We start from the raw sequence: 18,639 nt of genomic DNA, 5'->3' as shown, positions 1-18,639 counted from the left end.
TTTTATGTACTTCTGCCAGCCACTGAGCTCCCTTTCTTCTACTCATTTCATTGATCAGAAGGGATGCTTGTCTTCTACAGCATAAAAGAATATCCCATTTTCTTTCAACATCATCTGTTGGTTCACCCCGCTGCTTAGCGTGTCTGTGTTCCCTAGAGGCTTCCTGACATTTTGTTATGGCTCTTTTAACTTCCTCATCACACCAACTTTTGGGTTTGTGTCTCCTTTTCTGGGGTGACTTGTCACGTGCTTTAGGAAGCTTTAGCTCAAACAGTCTAATTAGATTCGTGTACGTCCACACTGTTTTATTATATTCAGTGATTACTTTCTCAATTTGTTTAGTAGATATATTTCTATTTGCCTTTCTGAATATAAATTCCCCTGTAGTTGCTCATCTCGTCTCCTTCCCACTTTTATTGCTCTTTCAAAACTTAGCTTGATAGGTTTGTGATCACTACCCAGACTTCTGGAGCCACCTTCATCTATGTGCATTCTCCTGAGCCTATGATACATCAAATGTGACATCAGTGCATAATCTATCGTCGACTGCTGCCTTCCCACCTCTCATGTTATTTGCCCTGATACTTCTCAGTACTGTTGTAAATGATCAAATCATGCCTTTCACATATATCCATGGTAATTTTGCCTGTTGGGTCAGTATGCCCATTTATATCTTCTATGTGCGCATTCATATCTCCTCGTATAATTATTTTGCACTCCTAATTCCTCAATGGCCTTTGTTATATACTCCACCATTGCCTGGTTTTCCTCTCTTGCATTTGCTCCCGTCCACAGGTACAGCAAACGAAGAAGTGTGATCTGCCCAGCTACTTTCCCTTTTAACCACAAATGATCCATGCATCCCTGCTTGACGCTTTGCCTACCCATACTTTTATGTATAGATGCGCCAATTCCACTCCCCCCCCCCTTTTTTTTTGCTGCGTTCTGTACTACTGCAATATTCTCATACGTAGTCCGGATTGCAAGGTGGTTGCTCCATGTCCCGAAGATGTGTCTCCACAACCCCCTTTACCATCAGCTCCTCCTACCTTAACTGATCTTCTCTCTCTTCCCACTTTAACCTATTCCTGCCACCCTGCATGCTAATATAGCCTATGTCTGACTTAGCTCGGCGCTTGTGCTTACGTCGATTTATTCTCCCACGGACCCCGTGTAGCTTAAATATTGGTGCGCCTTTAAAACCGTCTTTGGCTAAGCTGTTGGCCTCAAGGCTCTGGGTTCCCCTAAAAAAAGCAGTGGCTTGACCAACCAACTATCCTGCCAGTCGCACCACTGTAGTCAATGCTATCCTGTGCAAAGGGACGAGCGCCGGGCTCGTACACGCCTTGGTTCACCTCCATTACGCTGTATCCGAGTTACCGGCTCATACTTCGGATGACACAGTTAGCCTTCACTACTCTCCTTTCAATCCCACGAGACTGCCCCCAGACCTCTGGGAATGTGCATATGGTCACATGCACAATCCCAGAGGCTTCTCGGTGCTTACGCTTTCCATCCTCTAACTGTCTCTGAAGGTTCTGATCCTTGCCCTTCAACACATCATTGAGCCCAGTATGAACAATGACGAGATTTTTGCCCTCCATGCCGTCCTCTACAACCTCCTGAGCTTTGGACAGTGCATCCACCATGCTCTTCTCTGACTGGGCATCCACCCTCACTCTCTCATTTTTCTTCACTGTCGTGAAGACGCCATCCCTAACCCCAGCCACGTTTGAGTTCCCACCACTAGGAACCTTCTACGCTGCAATCGCTGGCTTCCTGTTTGCGATGGCGCCCCTGTTTGCTTCACCTGTTTCTCTCTCTGCCGTCTGTCCTGTGTTCTTGCCCTGCTCGAAGACTGCCGCGCTACCGAGCTGTAGGTTCTCGGAGCCTCCATGCTATGGCCAGACACTGCGGCCCGAACAAATGTTTTTACCACCACCACCACCGCCACCACCACCCCCTGACCTCCTCCCTTGTCGCCTGTTCCTTCCCGCCTGTCGCCTTCTCCGCTACCCACGCCTTCCGTCTCACACCGCTCGGGGCCGGGGCAAAGCGCCATTAGATTCTTTACCCGCTGTTCGAGTTTGGTCCGCCCTTCCCGTTCTTTTCGAGATCGCCCTTCATTTGCTCTAATAGGCTGGCGGTAGCCTCCCCCCGCTCACGCGATGCTCCGAGCTGTTTTTGGAGCTCTATCCTCTGCTCCCGTTCCGCCCTAAGCTCCCCCTGAAGCCCTTCGATGCTAGACCCCATGCGCTGCACGGCCGCCTTTAGTGCCTCGCACAGCCTGCACACGAAGCTCGCCTTCTTCGCTTCGGCCAAACTCGTGAATACTGTCTCATCCAAGTAGCACCAGCGCTTGCATTCTTCGCACTGCAGCAGTTCAATCTCGCCTGTGGTTTTCCTAGCCTCCTTAGCCATCGCCCGCCCGACGAACGGACCGAGCACCCGACAGCCCTAAGTTCAACCCTAATCCCGCTTTCCAGCCGCCTCCGCTAACTCTCCAACTCAGCAACTGTTTGAAGCTGCTGCCTACACCACACACACACGTGTTCAAATTCACTAGTAGCTTCTCACGAGGTCCACTTCGTGTTCGGGTCTTAGTTTAGCAACTAACCGGGCGCACCGAACTTCTTCAAAACAGCCGTCTACCCCGTTCACGTGGTCAACGTCACTGCAACGTTGCCCGTGTCCCACACCCACAGTACCCGCAACGCAAGTTACCTAAGATTGATTAGGCAAAAAATAATGGTGTTTAAAACAGTTATTTCAACCCCTCTAACAACCAAAACGAGCGAAAGCAAAAAATAAAAGTAAAACTTATCTCTCGTTGCGCGCTGCTCCTACCGACCTGCTCGACCTTGCTCGACCTTGCACATGACATGAAAAGTAGCAGCTGCGCCACCTGGCGGCATCCGTGTGAAAGCTGACGCCGGAGCCCAGCTGGTCGCGCCGCTAGATCATATTCTAGTTCACTACACCCATGGCATACAGAGCGAGAAATGACCATATTAAGGGGGTTCCCCTTCCGAAATCAAGGAGGTCCTCCCCCCCCCCCCCCCCCTTCTCTGAAAAACATATCTGGCTGCGCTTTTGGTAGTATAGGAATTGTATTTCTCTTGAAAGCCCGTTCCTCAGATATGCTTCGAAAGAGCAACCTTACCAAGATAGTTCAAAGTACACTGACGAACGACAGTGTCGCACATGCGTGTGCTTGCTTGCTTGGCGTTTTTGACATGCCCGTTTCCAAATTCCAGTCAGACTTTTCTTATTTTTTCCCTCGTTCCGTGGACGTTCCAGAACTACCGGTTCCGGAACAAGTGGACTCCATGCACTCGCGTCATGTTTAAGCACGCGGTTACTCTGAATACGACTGATGTCTCGCTGACGGCTATACATTCACGCAGGCGAAAATGAATCGGCGCTCATTTGCGTGCGACTCGAGAGATTGCCGGCGCGCCGTGAAAGGCGGGTAGGAAACGGGTTCGTCGGCGGCAGTGATCGGAGTCCCGGAGAGGGCTCGATGAGCGCGCGAGAGAGTCGACCGCACTAATATAGTCTCGCGTTCCCTGTGGCTACCCAGCGGCAGTGGTTAGCGGGACGGCACCTTTAAGTGGCGGCCCTAGATGGGCGCTATCAGTTTCGTGCGCGTGGCCGATCTTCACCGGGTTTTGACCCTGGTCGACGGTAAGACAAGGCACACACCGCCCTAATGGACTGCGCTGTCTGACTCAAGGTTAGAGTGGCCGCCTCCCCGCAGGCCATTTCCGGCGCGCGCCCGGCGATTGTGTCCTGCGAATGCGGCGAGGGCCCGGCTGATTGCCCGCCCTGCGCCGCGGCAGCTTTTCGCACCGTGACTCGATCGTCTGTGCGCTCCGCCGGACACCACTCGTCTCCCGTTCAGCTGCTTTCTGCTGCGCCGCGCCTCAGCACAGCGCGCGCTGCAGAGCACGTTTCTTTTCATGTTTGTCTCGTTGAGCGCAAGAACCGCCCTGGCGAATGCGCGTGCTCGCGGAAGGCATGAAAAGCGCCACGATATACTATGATACACCTGGCCGCCGTAAAATAACGCGGTGGGTTGTCACTGCGGCCAGAAAGGAAGGGCTGCTGTCGGCGCCGAGGCCGTGTCGGCGAGGTCGCGCTTCGTGAGCACGGACTGCGGTAGCTTTTTCGCTCCACGGGGCGCTGCGTGCGCCGCCTTGCTCCGACAGCGTCGTCGTGGTGGCCACACCAGCAGCCTCCAGTGGGCTCTACCAAAATGGCGGTTTCACGCATGCCTGTCGTTGTCCTGCAAAAGTCATCCCTGCTGACGGGGACGGCAGACATGGTCAGAAAACCCCGCCCTGCCGCCGGTTTTAAAAACACTCGGTGCGAGAAGTTGTGCGAAGTTCTCGCAAGAGCTACTCCTGTTTAGTTCGTTCCGTGCTCACGTTGTTGCTCTTATTCTTGAACAGACTTTGAACGTGGCAAAATGTGCCGAGTATAATGCATTTCCTCGATTCCGCGTTTCGGTGCAGCCGGGCTACTGTAGCCGGGCGTTGAAGCGCATCGGTGCTCGTTGCGCGCGCTTCTTCTCGCAGGCGTTGTTCTTTGGGTCGCCATATGCTTGGGTTTGCGTGCAGTCGCGTGAGGGGGGGTATCGCGCGCTCTACTTTCCAGTCAGCCGCGTGTATAGCGTCAATCTTCTCGGAAACGCTGCCTCGTGGTGTCGGCTTAGCAGTTTGTTGGCTCGTCCGACCCCGCGAAAGAAGCTCCGCAGGAGGCCTTGTCGGGACGTTGGCGGCGGGAAAGGGTGGTTGGCCGGGTTTACGAGGCCCGCTGCTGCCGCATCTCGAATGGGGGTGCGCCGCCGCTGTTGCTCGCCGCGCATTCGTTCTTGCTCAGGACTCCCAAATCCATTCGCTTCAGTTTGCAGGAGCATGTGTCAGGCATCACACAGTGGAACGGTGCAATGGTTTATATTAGGATTGCTATCTTGCAGATTGTCTATAATTCATTCTCCAGCCACCAAGGATTGTCTGAATTCGCATGTTTGTACGTTTTCATTCATTTTTCTTTTATGTACAGAGCCCCGCGGTGAGTGATATCAGGTAATGAGAACGAATTAAGAGGATGTTTTTTTTTTTTGCTTTTGTTTTCGCATTTCATTCACTGTTCTTTATAGTCGACATGCTTACTGCCCGCACGTAACGCTATAAGCTACTGTATCGCGCTTTGACTATTCTGTGCTTTTGTATAGGGGGCTGTCCGACGAAATGATTTATGGGAGCGTGAGAAGTTCAGATTTCTCGCCTGACTGCACAGAGAGCGCGTCGCGATACCTTTCCGGTTTCACAAATTGGCGACGAGCGCTTTTAAGATATCGGAGCTGACACGAACATGAGCAAAGCAACTCCTCTTCATTCAAAGCGTTTTCGTTCAGTTCGGAAAGGGGCCATGTAAAATATTCATGGCGGCTGTAGGAGAGACTAAACCAGGCCTGCAGGCCCGTAGCCAGGAGGGGGTAGGGAGTAGTCTACCACTCCCCGTCGTAATTTTAGATGGAACGGGGTGGTTGACGAAAAATAAAGTAGGTGTTTTTCTCAAATGGTCGAGGCCTTCAGCAAGGCCCCTTAGGAAAAAAAAATATTCTGGCCACGGTCTTGCAAAGTTAAGGCACTGTTTATCAAGGTTGGCGTCTTGCCTTCCCATCCATTCGGTGCGACTCTTTTGCCAATTTTCCGGTCGTCCGAGAACATTTTCCTGCAGCATATTCTTGACGAGATACCTCGTGTTGGAAGTTTTTGTCGGGTACGATCGCGGAAATGCTACTTATTTAAGGATGCGTCAAAAAAAAAAAAAGAACGTCCGCGTATACATGTATAGTAGCGGAAGCGATTTTCAAGCCTCCTTATAACGGTTAATCTCCGAACTCATCATTTTTTTCTTTTCCTGCATGGGAAGCTATACGGAATCATTCGTTTTTCAATTTAAAAACGCCTAACGCCTCATTCGATCGAACAATAATACGTTTATCGGAAAATATGGTTTTACTGAAGACGCACAAGCACACATTCACATGTTTTGTTCATAATCAAGTGCGAACAACATGCGACTGGCGCCGGCGTATATACGACTGCGGTTTTCGTTGGCGGTATTGTCGGCCGACGCTGTTTAAAAGGGCATACGCAAGGGACCGTATGACATCCTTCGTGTGCAATGTACGAACGCACAAGATCGCTGCTGCGTTTTCGAAGGTCGCGAGTTCGATCCCCGCAGTGGTGGTCACGTTTCGATGGAGGCGCAAAATGCCAGAGACGCGTGTGCTGTTTGACGTCAGCGCACGTTAGAGAACACCACGAAGATGGTCGAAATTTCTGGAGCCCTCCAGTACGGCGTCCTTCATAGTCATATCGTACTTTTGGGACTTAAAACCCCAGATATTGTGATTATTTCTTTAGATTCACAACACTGAGTGCTTGTTACCAACTGAGCCACCGCATCGAGTTTATACTGCTTGTCGTGCATAAACGAGCTCGTCGAAATTTCTGGAGCCCTCCATTACGGCGTCCTTCATAGTCATATCGTACTTTTGGGACTTAAAACCCCAGATATTGTGATTATTTCTTTAGATTCACAACACTGAGTGCTTGTTACCAACTGAGCCACCGCATCGAGTTTATACTGCTTGTCGTGCATAAGCGCAGCTCGTTTTTTCGGCGCTACTGAATTGGTTGCACTGGACTGCCGGAAAATTTCATTGGTTGCATTTCGAGAAGCGGGGTGAGCTTGACTACGCTTTTACGTGATCGGTGAATTAATAACGTGCGTGACGATGACTGTGACAATCAGCCGCTGGCTTCCGGGACAATAGGCGCTCATTCGACGGTCGAGTCAATTGAACGGGTACCTGAATGGAGGATGTCCGCGCGCCCGACGCTGGCTGAGGGAACTCCTCGGCTTGACGCATACATTGCATACTGCTGCCGCAGCATAAACTTAGCACGGCCGTGAATGTATGCTATGCTCTTTGTAAAAATTACGCGTGCCACAGCTCGCGTGACCAGCTGAGCTCGCCGGCGGCGTGTGCGATCTGTAGAGACCGGAACTTTAAGCACGAAGAATGAATGTTTAGGTGCCTATAATAGGGCTTGAAAACTTCCGTTCAGGCATAAATAGGCGTTAAAAACTATCGTTTAGCCATATATAGGCACAATTCATAATTGAGTTGCGTGTTCAAAAAAAAAATATTCAACGCTAACAAACACAGCAGACAAATTCTGTGCTTTGGGAAGGCTAAAATTTATTTTTTCTATGAAAAGAATTAAGAAGAAGCGTAATCACTTGAACAGATTTAGGTGAAAAGTGAGGCAATTTGACATTGCGGGAAAGGCTATGAAAAAAGTGACAAACTAGCATCATCTTGAGGTTCCCAGGCCTGAATTGTTCTTGCATTCAGTCAGTATTTGATTTCACGCGAAAAAGAACGCTCGACGTCCATTGAAGTTAGTAAAGCGTATACTTGTGGCCAAGCACTTTCAATGCTTTAACTGCATCCGAAATATTTACACCAGCACCACTAGAAACTTCAGACACTTGTTTCAGCACATACAACCCTGTGAGCGACCGGTCTATTGGGGACGGGGAGAAACATTCCTGCACGTCCGGAAAAACTGGATATCCTTAAGTTTTTCCTTTAATTGTTGAACGTGTTAGCGATACCCTGTCCGTGATGCATACTTCAACCACTTAGTGCATACTTTTTCTTGCATGATGTTACTCGAGAAGTTTAAACTGTGGATTACTATACAGTTAAGTGTTGAAGTTGAAAGTGGCTTGTGTCAGTGAAGCTTTCGCATATGGCTACATTCTGTGCAATGGGTGCATGCAAGTTCTGTGCATGCGAGTTCACAGATGTGAATATGAAAATAACAAAATGAATCTGTGTGCCTGTAGACTGACCACTAAGTTCGGGGGTTATTCAAATAAATTGGCCGTTGCATAATCAATGTTGGGAGCTTTATTCCTATGCGTGCTTCAGAGTGGACATAAAATTCAAAATATTGTTGACCTTTCCGATGTCTTCTACCGTGATTCTCACATGGACCATTTTTCGACCGACGGAGTAGTGCTGTGATCCACTGGTTCAATGCCTGACAAGTACACTTCACGGCTTCTTTTTATTCCGCATTGCTCGGCAGACTTTCGACAGCTGCGGTTATGAAAAACATAAACGCCAACTGAACTTACATGTAGGCTGTAGGCGGCAGTGCTAGCCTACCTTAGTTTCGGCTGATTAGAGTACACTGTATACCCTCCAAAACGCAACCGCCGAGCTGCGCTTCTCTCGAACCTAGCGACGGGGACCTTCAAGGGGCCGGGAGTATATCGTTAGTCTTTCTTCGCTTCGCTACAGTACACTCTAGCCACGCAACTGCAATGCTGCACTACTCTCGAACCAAGCAACAGAACGGAAATCTTTCAGGGGGCCCCGCTAGTGCTATAAATGCTAGCCTCGCTTTGCCTCGCTGGGCTACAAGCCCGCCCCGCTCACGTATAAAGGCGCGCTTATAGTGCAACGTTATCGGAGCGTTGGCAAGCGTCACGTATGCGTCGTAGAGCATTGGCCGAGTCTGATCATTATACGTTACTTGTGGCAGTGCGTCGAATTATGACCAGTTTTCGCCGATGTGACTCAGCGTGATGCGCGCGTCGACTCTACGTTAAACCATACTCACATCTTACCAGGAGCTAAAAGCATGAAGGAAAACAAAGAACAACTAGCGCGCGATGCACGTGTTGTCGTTAATATGGCCACACCAAGTGATTCTTGTTTTCCTCCATATGAACAGCTCTCATTTAAGCAAATAGTTCACTCAACGAACGCGAAAAGGCATGTTTAGGTGCTGAAAAGCTGATGTAAGCACGAACCTCAAAATAGGCTCCTATAGACACAATAAATATATGATTAAAATGTTTCCCATCCCTTAGTTTGTGTTTATATGTTAAATAGGCTCGAAATGGACTCCAGGAAAAAATATACATTTGGCCTTAAGTTCCGGTCTTTAGCGATGAGGCCCGTGATTTTCAGCTCGCGGTACTCCGAAGCCACAAGGGCCGACCACATGGAGTGCTTCGCCGCGCATTGTGTCATACTGTTGGTGCCTGGTGCAGCTTCGCAATTCACACACGCATCCATTCAAGGAACACGCACCAAACACAGCGCGCACTACCAACTGTTTATTGTGCGTCACCGATCTTCATCTACATGATGATGTGCAAAAAAAAAAACAAAAAAACAACGATGCGCATTTGCAGTAATCAATCAAGCGATGCAAAGTTCAGCCACCACCTATGGAACAAGGAATAAAGAGAATTTAACAGGCGGATGAATCTGCTAGGAGCACCAACATCTTGCCTCGAGAAGAGAGATTTCTTTTTAAAACAAGATACGGGCAGCGTCGGCCTCTCGATGGAGCGAGACAACTTATTAAATTTAGTGTTTGCTTACTCCGGGTATGTTCACACTAAGTTGCCCCTAGTCGAACTCATTAACGTGGAGTCGATTCACTGTCTCGGTCCAGAGCCTGGTTGCCGGGGTTTATTAATGTCAACGCCTTATAATGGGGCCGCGAGAACCCGAGGGAGAGGGTTTTTTTTGAAGGACACGTTCGGCATAATCCAGTTCGGCCTGAAGCTCGTCCGGACTACGCAAGCTCTCTGGCGCTGGAAAACGTCGGGCGCATGTGTGCAACTTAAACAATGCCCAAAGACAACCGTGTTTGCATTTATCTGGAAAAAGTGACAATAAAGTTCATCCTCCCTCACTCTGGAAAAAAATGAAATCGGCACAGGAAAGTCATGTATAGCCAAGTGCGATTCGTCAGCTGAATGACGATGCCGAGACGCAAGACGCCACACGAAGTGGTGCCCCGCCACGGTGGTCTAGTGGCTAAGGTACTCGGCTGCTGACCCGCAGGTCGCGGGATCGAATCCCGGCTGTGTCGGCTGCATTTCCGATGGAGGCGGAAATGTTGTAGGCCCGTGTACTCAGATTTGGGCGCACGTTAAAGAACCCCAGGTGGACGAAATTTCCGGAGCCCTCCACTACGGCGTCTCTCATAATCATATGGTGGTTTGAGGACGTTAACCCCCACAAATCAATCAATCAATCACACGAAGTGGTCCAGCTGGTAGCGAACATTTCGCGTGAACTTGGTCGCAACCATTACCAAGCGCCAGCAGCCGCGCGAATCTCACTCTGTAGACGCGCGACGTTTGTGACCAAGACTACCACCAGAGGCATTCGGTCCAAGTTTACTGTTGGTGGAAAAGGCAGCGGAAGTGCGTCCCATTGACTCTGCGTCGACGTTATCTTACCCGGAAGAAATCTCTGCCCTTCGCTTTCGATCGCGGAAGCATTCGTTATACGTACTTTTATATACCGTGGCTCTCTTAGACTTGTGCTTCTCTGTGCGTTGGCATTAAACTCTGCGCACACTATAGTGCCTACGGCATTCTTCGCGCATAATTGACCTTGAGAGTGGGCAAGTCTCTTCTCTAAGTAAGCCTCTTGGTCCCGGGGGCCTCGTGTGGAAGCAGGAAAGCGTTTAAATATATCAGTGTAATGCGTCGAGAAAGCTGAACACACAGATTTTTTTTTCCTGCTTTCGAGTTTTTATACAAGCGGAATGGACTTTACAAGCACTTTAAACTGCGTGTTTACTGAATCCTGAGCAAAAACAACGGAACTCGATAGAGCTGTGAGGGTGCGCGCTCGAAATGAACGGCGAAGAGCGCCGGACGGCGTGTGTGTACAATTCTCTCGGGAACCGGCCGGTTCCGGTGGATGTGCTCGGCGAACGCTTTCACCCGACGAGCGAGTCCGGTCGTTGCAGCTCTCTCTCCTCGCGAGCGAAACCCGCGGAGCTGTGTCCCTTCCTGTGTACTGCGCCGGTTTCGTTTCTCGGAAGGCTTTCGTTTCACTCGAATGGCATCTCGGCGACCATGCTCCGGAGATGGGCAACGACACCCGCTCTTCCTTTTCCGCTTCACCGTAAGATGTGAAAAAAAAAAAAAAAAAGTGAGTACAGGACACAGTGAGATGAGATGCCGGGGCGGATCAGTTAAAACGACTTTATGAAGTGTACTGTCGAAGCTCATATACTACGGTTGACGCTGTAGTACGAGCGGCGAGTGATATTAACGCACTAGCGTTAAAGAGCTCGTTTCACCGAAATTCCGGCGTCGGCATCATTGGTTGTGAGCGAAAAAAAAAAACAACACCATCTTATGCGTCATCGAAAAATTGGGAGCGATGCAAATAAAGTAAATAAATGATAAAAAATCCTGGAGCAGAGTGGCGACAGAACCAGGGTTGTCAGGGTCCAAGTGGGGGATTGAACCCGGATCGTTTGCGTGGATGTTCTACCACACGGCCACGCCTCTGTTTTTTTTTCATGCTATTTATTACAATGTGTGTTAAAATGAACATAAAATGACACTTCTTGTATGGAACATAGGTACAACCACAGAGCAACTATAAGCTCTTTAGCGTTACAAAAGAAACACTCGACAATTAATGAAGTTCAGTAGAGCAGCGATAGTTCTTCAAGTTGCGTTACACACAACAGGTGACAAGGCCAAGCACCTCACCAAGATGGGGTACCGGTCCGGTTTGAAGTCCATTTCATCATAGATGCCTTTTAGGTGGACAGCCATTCTAATGAAATGCGAGCTCGAAGAAATGGTGGGCTCTGCGTTGCGATCTTGCATACGCGTTTTTCATAGACTGTGTATACCCATGAGACAAAAACATCAAAAAGCACTTCATCAAGTGATGTCTGCAAAAGATAACGAATAGTGCTAGAATTAATATTAATTTTTTTTTCAGAGTTCGCTGAATGACATCCCAGAACAAGATAGCATCTTTGCAACTAACAAAGCAGTGTTCTCTTGTCTCTGGCACATCACATAGGCGGCAGTCAACACAGAAAACAAAAATACCCTTTCTTTTTAACCACGTTTTAACGGGCGGCGTCTCATTATATAGTTTATAAAAGAATATTTTTGAACTTGGAGACATACATTTTACGCACTCGTTTCAAGACATCATGACCTGGCATATCGGAGTACAATGAATGATACAATGGAGGCGGAAAAAAAAGCATACATAGTAAATCTTTGTATAATACTTTGCGAGACAGTGTGTACAAGTATTCGATAGAAAAGCTAGCTTTAAGGAACCTAACTGCAGAACAAACTTGCTGCATGAATCCCCACCCGCAAACATAGCCGTTCGGAAAAGTTTGAAGAAATGACTATGTCAGGGAAGCAATCCACGAGGTTAACCTGCAAGAATGAACGAATTAGGGGATGGGAATTGTCACGGAAAAATAAAAAGCGGGAAACTGTTTGCCATAGATATAGATGTGTTCATTCCAACCCACCAGCACTAACTGGCCGGAAAATGTTGTCACGACTCATGGGCTCAAAAGTAGAAGACTACACGAAAGTTGCAAAAATCTGATGAAATCGTTGTACATAAAATCTTGCACAATGGATAAGTTGCAATACGTAGTAGAGCTTTGTTGCTAGAAAAGTATTACAAGCTTCAGCTCTCCCAAATATTGATAGGCGATGGGGAACAAATGTCTGGGATTGTCATTCAAGCTTAGGGACGCGCTCCTTCCAGTAATGCGCACTGAATCTATACGCATCTAACGGTACACCGAGGCACGTTGGTGGAGTTCTTGTCAAATTAATTCTTGCATATTGACTAGGTGCGCGGCAGCACAGCACGGTAGTCATTGCCGCTGACTGTAGCCTGAGTAGCACCTCGACCCAAGGCCGATAAATCCTTTGTGGTGGAGAACATGGAAAAAGCGACCGTTCGAAACGTCGTCTTCGTCTCAAAACATGGAAATTCCCGATTGTCGCGGCCACGCCTCTGCTTGCGAAAGCAGTGAAAAGAACTTCCTCTGCTTGGAAATGCAGTGAAAGTAGCTTTCATGCTTCACAAACACACGCGTCCCGTGTAGATGCTTCACAATGCAACATGTAATACTTCAGTGATAATGCCTACTACAAGCGTTCATTACCAACGGGCGTCAGAATGTGTCACTATCATTATGGCTCCGTGGTTAAAAGCCGGTACCCCACTACAAAAGGCACGCACGCTACAGTGCTTATTCTCTAAGGCCACGTTTATGGGTGCATATCAAATTCGAAAAGGTTTCATGCACTAAGTGATAGAATTACGCACAAAATGAACAGGGTGTTGCTATCGCGTTCAACTCCTAAAGGCGAAGATTTAGGGTCTCCTAATTTTTTTTCCCCCTCAACTCGATTTTTTTTAAAACATGTGCCTTAACGCAGTGTCCAGCGACGCCGACATGGTCAGCGTGCTGCCCTACTTCACGTATTCACAAAATTTGTCCTGCACTTAGGTGCCGGCCCTGTTTGGCCATCGAAGTCTGCCGTTCGATATAGTGAGTGGCGAACGCCCGAACACCGCCAAGCAGCGCCCTTGTACATACTCTTCAACACGGTTCTTCATACGCGTATCTAACTTCTTCTAAGCTACAAAAGGAAGAGCAACGCTTTAGAAGGGCGGGGCGTTTGGCGCACGCTTCGGCAAAACAGGAAGAGTCAGTGCTAACCACTGGGGCGCGTTGGTATTATATACTTATGTGCGGCGTTTTTTTTTTTAACGCGAAAGCCTCAGATGCGTCTTCAAACGGGAAATCTGATCGTCTCGCGACGTCGTGGGGCGAGTGATGCAAACATCACCTGATGATGTTTTCATGACGTCACAAATTCTGGCGTGACGTCATGCGACGCGACACGGTGCTGTGGTAGCGCCCTCTTTCAGGCGGTGACCAAAACTGGAAAGTGCGCGATCACAACAGTGCCTAAGTAACTTTCACTTTAGTAACATTTGCAATCAAAACATGGCGATTCCCGATTGTAAAGTGAACTCAAAAACGCAGTTTTCGAATAAAGAAAATGAGCCAAATATTGCTACTTTTTGGATCAAACTGAGCCAGATCCATTAAACCAGTGCTGCGTCAACAATCAAGACCATATATAACATCCAACATGATCTCATCCAATCTGTTTCACTATTATATTTGTCCTAGGCGAGTTGGTATGCTTACTGAACGACATGTTGATAGGGTGAAGCTCGAATATGTCCGCCGGTCGCGCGGGATCAAATCCCGGCTGCGGCGGCTGCATTTCCGATAGAGGCGGAAATGTTGTAGGCTCATGTGCTCAGATTTAGGTGCACGTTAAAGAACCCCATGTGATAGAAATTTCCGGAGCCCCCCACTACGGCGTCTCTCATAATCATAGCGTGGTTTTGGGACGGTAAACCCCACATATCATCAGTCGAAGCTCGAATGTGATGAGTAAGACCGACTTTACTTCTTCCTACCTCTTAGTTTTTATTTTCGAGTTTTGTGGTACAGTATCATGTTCTTCTTTCGCTCTAAGCCGGTATATTTGAAACGAAAGGTAACTGAAATTAAGATTTCGGGCGCTGATCTACACCTTGAAGAAGTCATCGGATGTGGCCAGATACTATACATCAGCTAGGACGACGAAAGAAAAAGCAAACAGGCAGTTCTTGACTCGCCTTCATGTAAAATCCAAGAACAAGAAAACGCTGCCCCAATCAGAACGATGTGCCGGTTCCTGGAAGGACCACTCGCTGTACAAATATATACTCATCGTCATTACGTACATGCAACAAAAGGCGAACGCATGATATTGCTGCATCGTTCATACGCCGTCACTTAGACGCCATGCAGTTCAAGACCAAATTAAACGCCCCCAGTCCATGAGAGCCCAATCGAAATTTTACTCCTGAACACCGACGATAGTGGGCTATATAGCTTTTAGCTTATTAATATAGGTTTGACGTATACTTTGGTTACGAGCACACCGGCTAAAACATGTTTAAGCAGGCCATGCCGTGTTGTCAGTAGCAAAAAACTACATTTTTTTCCAGCTTCATTTAAAGTGGACTTGGCTCTTTTAGGGAAACAAACAAAAGAGTGAAGAAACAAACACCACATGTGAATGTGAAGGAACACATACGAACCGTGCCAAGTTAGCACACTGCTGGCGTACATTCTTTGTTGACTTTTCTTTCTCGCTCAAATGTGCAGTCCTTGTACAAGAGTGGAGAAATGCTCAAACGCACCGCAGATGTCGTCTTTTTGATTTTGATTTTTCAACCACAAACGCAAACATGTTTTTTTAGAGACGAAGCTTCTAAAGCCGTAGGTATGTCCATCCCTTGTACGTGACCGCGTATAGTTGTATGATGTGCGCTCTAGGGTGATAGGAGTGGACGGATGGACAGACAGACAGACAGACAGACAGACAGACAGACGGACGGACGGACGGACGGACGGACGGACGGACGGACGGACGGACGGATAAATGGACGGACCCACTCATCGTCATTTTCACTCCGTGGATTTGCTGTGATTATTTATTTTTTTGACGAAGCCTGCTCCGCAGCGAGGTAAGTCAGGATGGCGAACGTGCACTCGCCCCCCAGACACAGTATATCCTCTAGCACCGTCACTATGTCTCTTACACAAAACACAACTCTACAGTACCAATGCCGATCCAAGCGCGTGAGAAATAGCTGCTGCGGCACCACCAAAAATGGCCATCGCGTTCGTGACATCCTGCATATGGGACAGTTGCCGCAGCAGCAGCTTTGAAGCGTGGCTAAAGGTGCGGTCGCGTGTAACTTTACATTTCCGAAATTTGCAGATTGCCGCGGCAAAACTCGTCGCTGCCGGCTACCGAGCGGCGGCATCGCTTCTGTGGCCGAGCGAACCACTGAGAGCCGCGGAGTTATTCTCGCGGTTAGTGGACAGCTGATCACTGGAGGCTGGAGCTCGCCAGCTCCAGCCTCCACTGATCGGCTGGAGCTGGCGAGCAGCGCGCCGCCTGTTTCCCTGTCTTTCTTGCGCGACGTCATTTTCACGCCATGCCGCTTTCACAACTCTCGACACAAACGAGAAGGACGGAGTGCGTTTCACCACAACGAATGCCGCCCCCAAAGATCCGCTTTTGGACGCACGTCTCTAGGCCGTGCATCAACTCCAATCGCGTTAGCCCTTGAATTGGGTTTAACGCGGCCGTCCGCCTGACACACCTGGCAGGTGGGCACGCATTCCCTGAATGGCTCTTCAAACCTCGAAACACATTCATACGCGCGTTCGGACTGGTCGAGTTTGTTTAACAGTTCTGTTACTGTACAGTTCGGCCACTTTTAGTTTATTTTAACGCTGGGAATGTGCTGGCGGGTTTGGTGCGCCTACGTTGTCAAGGTCGCCATGACGTCATGACTCTCAGGGTTTTTTTTGTGTGTAACTGAACACGCACCGCTGAAGTGGACATGTCCATGAATTGGACACCGCGAGAATCGTGCACCCGGAGACGAAAGCCGCCGAGGACGAACTGCTGTTGCTGGCGGAGAACGTTTAACGGGAACAAGAAGTGTGGAGACCAACATCGGAAGCGCATTTTTCCGTTGCAGTAGTGATCACCGCGTTTCGCTCATTCTCTTAGTTTTGCGACGTTTCACTATTTCTCATTGTAAGTATGTCATCACCACGGTTTTGGCCAACACTCATACACCGCGAATACGTGTAACGTGCATTGTTGAAATCGCTGTCGTTACTGTTACTCTTCAGCGAGTGTGAGTGAGTGAAAGAGGTAGTGAATGGGTGCGGCGCTATATCTGCTTTTGTCTTCATTTAATTCCGCATGACGCTGTGAAACGAGCGGCGCTCTCGCTTTACAGTTCGAAGTTTTTATGTTATATCGTAATTCGTAAGCTGTCATGGCTTATCCAGATGTTGACCAACAGAGAGAGAGAAAGAAAAAAAGAACCATGCCATCCTACCTTATAAGTGAATAAAATGGGACGCTTGTTGCGGTGCCGCATGATATCCCATTTGCTTGCAAGCCTTGTCACCTTCAAATTTACACCGTGCCCGCATGGTCTAGTGGTTAGAGCATCCGCCTCCAGTGCAAAAGAGGCGCCGGGTCTGGGTTCGAATCCCAGTTCCACCGGTTCTTCTGAATGCTGAGAGTGTTACCCATAGGCCTGGCTTTCCGCTCAAGCAACCCGCTCTCCTTCGCCCTCACTGTAACGACACTGCGCCCCGCTATTCGGATTGTAAAAAATAACTGCCTTTTCAACCACAAACTGCCATCTCTTCCTCTCTCTGCGAGATGTAGTCGCAGCAGCTGGAAAGAATCGACCACACGACCTTGTGAGGCGGGTCGCACGATCGCGCACGAATGCAGGCAAGGAAGCCGCGGAGACGCTGATGGAGATTTCCTGTGCTGGAACAGAAGGAGCGCAGTCAACTTGTCTCTCTGCCGGTGCTCACGACTGCGAGCTTCGCATGTGTCATGACGTCGTAGGACCTGGACGGCCAGAGTCCGCCGTCGCTTATAGAACAGGGTATTTTATCTCCGAGCGATCGGTTGTCACTATGGTTCTGCAGAGGGCATTGTAATCTTCGCGTGCGTAGAGTTACTGTATATGCTACCTTAAGATAGCTTATACAGTAACTTTGCGCGTGCGGGCAGTTTAGCATTCTATACTGACGTTCCCGGAAGAGCGTCCGCGACCTCAGCTTCCTCAGCACAATGCGGTAGCCGCCTTCACACTACGCCTAGCGTGCGTGCGCGTTGTGAAAAAGAAGCAAGATAAATGCATGACTTTATTATTTTTCAATTATAATAAATAATATATTAAATAATTTTGTTAAACTTATACTGTATGTATAGCTCTCAAGTTTTATTATCTTTAGTTTGCAATTTTGGTTGTGTAAATTACCCTACTAACTTTTGTAGATAATGTAAAACCACCTACTTATTTGCGAATCTCCCGCTGTGGGTTTGGGCTAGAGACTGGAGGCAAACAAGAATGTGACTTTTAGCTTTTGTTTAAGACATGCCAACGAAGGCAAGCAAAATGGAAATGTTCATTGAAGACTTATCGGAATACACGTATACTATAGTAAGCTTGTTACGTGACTGTTAAACTTCAGTAGCAGGCTATACCCTGGCGCAAAACCGCTGTGATACTTTTCGTGCACAGCCCACCTCATATGTTTTGAAATGAAGCCGCTGGTATTTCTCGAGGCGATGCTGCGCTTGAAGTTTGCCTGCAGCAAAATAGAGAATTTTGCTGTTTCGCAGGAACTTGCGTTCTCGCGTTTTCTGCTTCTGCTTACGTTCGCTGAACAGCAGCAGGCTGTGTGTGCTGCGCACTTCAGTCTGGTGTTGCCGCCGATATGCGGGTTGAGTGGAACGTAACTTACGCAAGTAATTTTTTAGGCCTTACATTTTCCATTTCCGTCGCACAAGGCAGCTTTCGTCGACCGCTTCACTTTTTTACCCCTCCGAATGTCTTGCGGGCCTTCTATTCTCGCTAATCTCATTTCTTGCATTCTCGGTGTGCGCTTAGCTCTCCGACGCCTTCCTTTTCCTTCGCTCCGCTTTACGTCGGGCCAAGTGAATGGCGTCAGTGAGGCCCGTTTATATTTCCGAGGTCAACCAGGCGACGGCATGGTGACGTGCAGTCGTTCTCGATCACTTGACTGCTCGCACCACAAG

General features: G+C 48.6%; 1 protein-coding gene across 3 annotated transcripts in view; it reads left to right on the top strand.

Annotated features, from left to right (window-relative positions):
• The window catches only part of LOC119175907 (uncharacterized), a 103,218-nt gene that overhangs the window by 57,644 nt on the left and 26,935 nt on the right, over positions 1-18,639 (top strand). The gene's annotated exons all lie outside the window — the stretch shown is intronic.

The sequence above is a fragment of the Rhipicephalus microplus genome, chromosome X (assembly GCF_043290135.1).
Source record: "Rhipicephalus microplus isolate Deutch F79 chromosome X, USDA_Rmic, whole genome shotgun sequence".
Taxonomy (NCBI): domain Eukaryota; kingdom Metazoa; phylum Arthropoda; class Arachnida; order Ixodida; family Ixodidae; genus Rhipicephalus; species Rhipicephalus microplus.
This window is presented reverse-complemented; position numbering and strand designations above follow the sequence as displayed.